Source organism: Lipotes vexillifer, unplaced genomic scaffold, assembly GCF_000442215.2.
Source record: "Lipotes vexillifer unplaced genomic scaffold, Lipotes_vexillifer_v1.1 scaffold621, whole genome shotgun sequence".
NCBI classification, from domain to species: Eukaryota; Metazoa; Chordata; class Mammalia; order Artiodactyla; family Lipotidae; genus Lipotes; species Lipotes vexillifer.
In genome coordinates, this window is record NW_006792411.1 from 2,921,517 (window position 1) to 2,930,338 (window position 8,822).

An 8,822-nucleotide genomic window follows, 5' to 3' on the forward strand; every position below is an offset into this window, starting at 1 on the left:
GACCTTGTTAAGTGGCAGTTAGAGGGTCTAAGAGCTAAAGTTGAAGAGCTCCAGAGGTGAGTAAATGATCTGTTAAGGCAGGTCTGCTATGACAAAGTCAAGGCCCAGGTTGCGGAAATCTGAGGCCCTGGAATGTGTAATCGCACTATCTAGATATATTTCCCTGAAGGTGTTGGCTCTGCAGACTCCCCTGAACCCTAGGAATTTGCAAGGTAGTCCACCCGTCTCCTGTGCTGGAAGGTGTTGCAGAAGCCCCTCCCCTTCAAGGCAACAGGTGCCCTCCTCAGGAGCTGCCCTTATCTCCTCTCCTAGCTACTAGGCCATAACTAAGGTTAAATCCTAGGGTAACCCAACTGGAAAAGTGCTAGGCCAGATAAGGCAGGAAAGAGATTATACACAGAAAGAACTCTAAGAATTAGCTAGCATGCAGTGTCATGAGAAGGGAGCATACCCCAGAGATTGGATTTTGAGGTGCTTGATCAAAGGGGCCGAAACGTAAGACTAGAGATAATAAAGAATTCATAGACATGGAGGAACTTTCTTGGGATACATGGGAAAAGGGGAATACTCAGGATTCTTGGACACAGGTTCTGAGTTTACTTGGATATCTGGAGCCCCAAAGCATCTTCAAGGCACTCTTATTAGAGTGGGGGCATCTCAGGACCAGGTGATAAATGGAATCCTGGTTAAAGTCTGGCTTACAATGGGCCCACTGGATCTACAAACTACTCAGTGGTCATTTCCATAGTCCCCAGGAATATACCTGGTATATACCTGGTAGTTGGAGTAATTTCCACATTGGATACTTGTCATTTGGGGTAAGGGTTCTCATAGTGGGGAAGGACAAGTGGAAATGTCTGAAACTTCCCCCTTTTCCCAACCAAGGTATTAAATAAAAAAAAAAAACAAGATCACATTCTGTGGGATGCAGGGAGAGTGGCAGAGATTAGCACCACCATTAAAGATCTAAAGGATGCAAGGATGGTGATTCCTACCAGACCTCTGTTAAATATACCACTCTTATCCCTGAAGAAACTAGATGGATCCCAGAGAATGATCGTAGACTACTGCAGACTTAACCAGTAGCCCTGTTTGCAGCTGCTGTGCTAGATAAATATCATTGGTAGAGCAGGAACATGATGTGTAGCCACTGATGTGGCAAATGCAGTCTCTTCCATCCCAATCAGAGGTCAGAGACAGTTGCATTCACTCAGGGAAGATAGTGTTCATTTAGTTTTGCCTTAGGGCTATGTTAAGTCTCCTGCCTTTCATCATAGTGTATTCCAAAGAGAGCTGGCCTGCTTGGTCATCCCACAGAACATCACAGTGTTCCATTACATTAATAATGCTGATCAGGTAAGTCAGACAAGAGATGGCTAGCACTCTGAAAGCCTTGATAATGCACATGTGCTCCAGAGGGTGTGAGAGATAAACAGCAAAGTTTCAAAGACCTGCTTGAATTTTTAGTGAAATTTTAGGATTCCAATGAAGAAAACTTCAGTGATGTTTTTAGGGTCCAGTGGTCAGGAATATGCCAGGATATCCCCTCCAAAGTAAGAAAAAAAAAATGCATGCATCCTGATTCCCTTACCACAGAAATTGAAGCACATGCATGGTGGACATCTCTGATTCTAGAAAAAAATACATTTCTCACCTAGGAATATTGAACTGGTCCATTTATTAGGTGACATAGAGTGTTGCCAACTTTGAGTGGGACCCAGTGCAGGAAAGAGATCTGCAATAGGTCCAGGCTGTGGTATAAGCAGTCCTGCTGCTTGGCATAAGATTTGGAAGACCCTATGGTGTTGGAGATATCAGTAGTGGGAAAAGATGTAGTGTGAAGCTTATGAAAAGCTTAACACAGGCCCCATAATAGAATTATAAATCATAGTAGAATGATAAATTTATGTCTACATCAAGAAATAAAATGCCTTTTGAGAAAAAGCTCCAACATGTTTTGGGGGCTCTGGTAGAGACAGATTGCTTGGTCATGAAGAACCAAGTGACTGTGAATCTGAAACTTCACTTTATGAAAAGAATTCTGTTGAACCCATCTAGTCAAGAAATTGGAGTACCTGCAGCAGACTATCATAAAATGGAAATAGCACATCTGGGAAGGAAGATTAAGCAGGGCCAGAGAACACAAACAAGCCACATGAACAGGTAGGTCACCTGCATCATTTGTAGTAGCTCCCTTCCCCCTGCTTGCACCTATGGCCATATGGGCAGCCTCATACAACCAGTTGAAAGAGCAGGAAAAGTCTGAGCTCTTTTTGGATGGATTGGCTTGATCATGGATGCAAGCCAATATATATGGTGGCAGCATGACAGTCATGTTCCAGAGTAGCCCTAAAAGATACTGGAAAGGGAAAAGAGCAGAGTTGAAAACAACACACCTGATCATCCACTTATTATAGAAGTGACGCAGAGTGAGAATCTATATGAATTCCTGGGCTGTAAGCAAGAGCCTGGCCATCTGATCTGGCGCCTGGTAGGAAAGACTGGAAGATTGGAGACAGGAAGGTCTGGGATATAGGCTTATGGTTAGACATATGGGAAGGGGCACAAAGTGTGAAGATTTTTGTATTACATACTAACACTCACCAGAAAGCATCCATTCTCTGTGTTTGTTGCTTCATAGCAAATTATCCCCAAATTTAGTGGCTTAAAAAGACACACATTTATTATCTCACAATTTCTATGAACCAGGAATACAGGCACAGCTATACTGAAGGCTCCGCTTCATGGTCTCTCTCAAGACTGCAAAGTGTCAGCTCAGCATGTGTGGTCTTATCTGAAGGCTCAACTGGAGAAAGACCTACTTCCAAGTTCACTCATTGGTTGTTGGCAGCATTTGGTTCCTAGCTGTTAGCTTATGGCCACCCTCAGTTCCTTGCAATGTGGGCCTCTTCAAAATAGTGAAAGTATTGCCATCACTTTTATCAAGTTATATAAGTTTGAAGCAAGTCACTATGTTTCTTCTGTATTCAAGGGGAAGCAATTACATGAGGATGTGAATACCAAAAGTGGAGATCATTAGTGACCACCTTAGAAGTGTGCCTACCACAGCTTTTTATTTATTAACTCTTAAGAAGATTTAGTGGTCTCTTTAGGGTTTTCAATATACACCTTAAATTATTCAGCCTACCTTCAAATAACCTTTTAGAGCAATTAAAAATAATAAAAATGTGAAGTATATATTTACACTCATGCCATTTCTAGTGATTTTCATTTATTTATGTTTATTCAAGTTTCTGTCTGCTTTCATCCTGATTGAAGAACTTCCTTTAACACTTCTTGTAGTGCATGTCTGATGGTAATGATTACTCTTATTTTTTGTTTTTCTGAAAAAATTATTTTGTTTTCATTTTTGGAGAATATTTTCCCTGTTTAGAACTCTGGGCTAACTTTTCTTTTTAAGCATTTTATGGATGATACTGCATTACTTTCTAGATTGCATAGTTTCTGATGAGAATTCTGCTGTTTTTCTGTCTTTGTTCCTTTGAGTGTAAAGTTTCTTTTGTCTCTGGCTGCCATCAAGAGTTTCCTTCTATTTTTGGCTTTCAGTGGTTTGAATATGATGTGTCTAGGTTGTGGTAGTTTATTTTTTCTTTTTATCCTTCTTGGTGTCCTCTTTTTGGATATTTCTTTTGGTGTTACTATTGGGCAATTCTGGCCATTATCTCTTCAATATTTCTTCCATTCCATTCTTTCTTTCTTCTTTTGGTATTCAAATTATACATATTAGACATTTGATATCTCACAGATTGTGGATGCTCTGTGCTATTTTTTTTTTCCATTCTTTTGTATCTTTGTTTTTCAGTTTGGGTAATTTCTATTGATTTATTTTCATGTTCATTGATTCTTTCCACCACTGTGTTAAGTCTACTGATGAGCCTTCAGAAGGCATTCTTCATCTCTGTTACTAGCATTACACTACATTACTAGCATTACAAATTTTTAATTCCAGCATTTTTTTATTCCTAGCATTTCCACTTGAAAATGGAAATAAAAACCTACAGTTTTTATTTTTCTGATGAAATTCCTTATCGGGCCAATGCATATTGGCAATCTTTTCCACTAGACACTTTGTTCTATTTATCAAACTTATTTTAAATTCCCTGTCTGTTAACTCCAACAACAGCATCACATATGAATCTTTTTCTTTTGATTGCTTTGTTTGTTGAATTTTTGTCCTTGTTTCCTCATGTGTCTCTTAACTTTTGGATACATCATCAGTGCCTAATTCTTTTGCTTTTAGGGGAGATAGGGAAGAAAGATCTGAACAGGATTTTGTGCCTTTCTTTCAGTGCTGCTATTTTCCTATCCAAATTCTACACTCTAAGGGAGGCTGTCTGGGGTCTCTGTTCTGTCTGAGGTCTTTCTTGTGAGCACCTGGGAAGATATGTGCAGACTTGTGAATAGGTGAAAATTCTCATGTCTGTGGTTCTGGGGAATTCATTCTATACTTTCACACTGGCTCACATTAAGCTTTATGCAATCCATCAAAAGTTTAAGCTGAATTGTTCTTACCAATTTGTACAGTGTCTGGCATTTACCCTAGGTAAGCAAATGCTAGCACCTTGTTTCTTCTTGGAGGTGCCTGTCTTTCCTTAAATTTCAAGTAAATTGTTTGAACTGCTCCCTCAGCAATCTGATGGATTAAAGAAAAATTGTGACTTTGCAGTTATCCAGCTTTCTTTTTGTTATGGTGGAAGTGATGCTCTTTCCAGTTTGGCACATACTAAGCTGAATTCAGAAATTTAGTCCATTTACTCTTAATTGATTATGATTAATTTCATGCTATCATGTCATTATAGCTACTTTGTTCTTGCTTTTTCTACTCAAGATAGCTACATTATAGCTACTTTGTTCTTGCTTTTTCTACTCAAGATAACTATCATACTGAATCCATGCATATGATTTATTTATTTTGCTTTTTATATAGTTTTATTGCAATTATATGTCTTTTTAAAACTTCATTATAAATCTAGGTGTTTAATTTTCTAATAAGGATATTAGGTTACATATAATCTTTTTAGACTTTTAATATTACATTAATATTACTTTTTAATATTACATTGGTAAAATTTATGCATATTGTTGACTGTCATCATGGTTCATTTGTTTTATTCAGAACTTTCTAAAAGTCAAGTAAAGTGTGGGGAAATATCCACATTCCTGGGAATAACACAATTTGAGCCCAGATTATCCCACTTTTCCTCATGATCATGATCAACTCATTTACCACTTGCTTAATTTGTTTACTTTTATTGATAATAAATGATAATAACCCTGAAAGAGACCTCTGATTCCTATGCTTTTAGAAATCTGATTGCATGTATAAAAACATTTTATATTCCTAGAAAAGTTACAGTATAAAATCAAATTAATATATAGACTCCCAGTTGAAAGACCTGACATGAAATATCCTCATTTACCCTATTCTCTACTTTCTAAGAATCTGAGTATGAGGGATTTTTTTCAGATTTCAGGACATGCTCCAATATGATCTCAAATGACTCCATTTAGTTGTCAGTTCTCATGTTGGTCTTTCCATGACCCTAATGTGTCCTTATGGTACCTTATTATTTCAGGAGTCTGGTGAAATTTAGAGAAATTTTTCAAATAACTGGAAATAGCCTAGTTGACTATGGATAACTCCATTCGTCACAGTATTTTAATCTATGAATTATGTAAGTTGGTATATTTCAGAGAGGAAATATCCTCTCTGAGCCTGACCTTTTATTTTCTTTTTAAAATATCACCGTGAAATGGAATCTTCCGGACTTCAAGAGACAAAGAGACCAACTGAAAACTGAAATTATCTCAACAAAAGGTAATACTAGGTAGTTACCAAACATGTGCTACCCACTCCTGCCTGAAGGTGGGAGTCTTCAATTATATAATGGTCTAGGATAGAGCTTGTGGAGGAGTGGTGACATCCAGCCCTAACTTATGTGAGTCAGGTTCCAGTGGGACATTCATTCATTTACTCACTCATTTATTTATGTAATATTTATTGAGTCTATACCATGGTCCTAATTCTGTTCTAGGCCTGGGGCAACAGAAGTGAATGAAATATGATAAAAATATACTATGGAGAAAAATAAAGGAGATGCAGGTATGTCAAGGGATACAGTGTTAAGTAGGGAGGTGAAGAGAAAGCCTCACTTAGAAGGTGACATTTAGATAAAAACCTGAAGTTCGGAAGCCAGACGTGCAGAAAGAGCATAGAACATTCTGGGTAGAGGCAAATATCCTGAGGCTGGAGAAAAGGAAAGAAAAAAGAAAGAAGAGCTCAGGTGGAGTAAGAAAGATAGAATAGTAGATGAGGTGAGAAGGTAGAGAGTGAGGTGTTCTATTTTGAGGACTTTACTTAGATGGAAAACTACTGGAAGGTTTTGAGCAGGGGATTGACACGAACTAACATTTAACAGAACTACTTTGGCAACTGTTTTGAGAATGAACTGAGAGGAGGCAGGCCTTTCTTACCTTATATGAGTCAGTGGGGGGTAGTTTTTCTCCCATTCTTTAACATGAACGTAAAAAGTCAAGGAAGTAAAATTTCTCTACAAAAAGGAAATTTTCACAGGGAATTTGCAAATATTATAAACTCTCACTCCTTGGTGGAGATACACAGTCCATTTCCTGGGAAGGGACACTCATATTCTGGTGGTACTTTAAGAGCAACAGGTATACGAAAAAGCACTAAACATCACTAAGCATCAAGGAAATGCAAATCAAAACTACAATGAGGGCCTCCCTGGTGGCGCAGTGGTTGAGAGTCCGCCTGCCGGTGCAGGGGATACGGGTTCGTGCCCCGGTCCGGGAGGATCCCGCATGCCGCGGAGCGGCTGGGCCCGTGAGCCATGGCCGCTGGGCCTGCGCGTCCGGAGCCTGTGCTCCGCAAATGGGAGAGGCCACAACAGTGAGAGGCCCGCATAACGCAAGAAAAAAAAAAAAAAAAAAGACAATAGATAAAAAGTATTGGTAAGTCAGTGGAGAATAGGTAACACTTGTGCACGGTTGATGGGAATGTAAATTGGTCCAACCACTATGGAAAACAGTACGGAGGTACCTAAAAAAATAAAAAATAGAACTACCATATGATCCAGCAATACCATTTCTAGGTATATACCCAAAGGAAATGAAATCAGTGTCTTGAAGTGATATCTGCATTTCCATGTTCACTGCAGATATATATATGTCTTTTAAAAAAGGGAAGTGTCTAAGTGATTAGACCAGGCACAGAAAGATAAATACTGTCTGATCTCACTTATATGTGAATCCAAAAAAGTCAAACTCATAGAAGCAGGGGTAGAATAGTAGTTGCCAGGGACTGAGGCAAGAGGGAAAAACAGGGATATGTTGGTCCAAGGGTACAAAGTTCAGTTATTCGGGATGAATACATTTTGGAGATCTAGTGTACAGCATGGTGACTACAGTCAATAATACTGTATTGTATTCTTGAATTTGCTAAGGGAGTAAATCCTAAATGTCCTCACCACACACACACAAAAATGGAAACTATACGAGGTGATGCATGTGTTAATTAGCTTGATTGTGGTAATCATTTCACAATGTATATGTATAGTAACACATTACATTGTACAACTTAAATACACACATGGTTTATTTGTCAAATATATCTCAATAAAGTTGGAAGAAAAACATAGATGTTTATAATCCATTAATCCTCTCTGGTGTATCAGCGAGGAATAAAAGGAATTTTCCATAGGTCTTCCATAACACCCAGTGAACTTATATTCAACTAGTTGATTTCACCATGTTGACTTACTAGTCTCTCTGTAAATTCACTGTTCTAAAAAATGTTTATGTTTTCTAGTACTCGGTAGTTTTTTTCTCTAGCAGGAAATTATTCATGTTTTTTTTCTATTGATTTCAAAATAAATCATATGTTTTGGGGAGATGAGCAAAAAGTATTAGGAAAAGAATGACATCACCCATAACATTATCCAGAAAAAAAGCCTATAAGCATTTTTATTTCTTACAGTCCATTTTTAATGGAAATATATTTGACATATGACACTGTGTAAATTTAAGGTGTACAGCATGTTAATTTGATACATTTATATATTGTAATATGATTGCCATAGTAGCAATAATTAGCACCTCTATCATGTTACATAATTATTTTTTCTTTTTAGTAGTTGGTATTCAGTCTATATTTTCACATAGTTGAGATAATGTCTATACAATTTCGATTCCTCTTTTTACTCAACATTATAAACATTTCCCGTTATTCAATATTCTATTACATCATTTTTAAACAGTGAATAATATTTCACCATATGGGATGAACCAAAATTCACCCGTTCACCCCCTGATTGTTGATATATAGGTTGCAAGAACTCAATCCCTACTCTCACTATACCACAGTTACATAGATAATCATATAATTTAAGAACCTGTTTAAGAACAGTTATTTCAGCATAGAGGAACAGAGTACTAAGGGAGTACAAGAGAAGTTGAATATAGTCTGGGGTTTCAGAGGAGACTTGTCTGAGGAAGTAATATTTAAATGACTGAAGAATCACAAGACATTAATTAAAGGAGTCGGAAAGAGCACGTCCTCAAGAGGGAATCACAAAGGAAACATCACGTGGAAAGTCACCTGGGTTGGGAAGAATTGTGTGTTTAGAAGGTGAGGAAACCTGAAATGTGGTTGCAAGGGGAAGAGTGACAGCAGATGAAGCTTGTGGAGCAGTCAGAGGAGAAATCATAAAGAGCCTTACAGGCTAGGTCTGAGATGTTGGCCTCCCTTTTTTTTTTTTTTAACATCTTTATTGGAGTAAAAT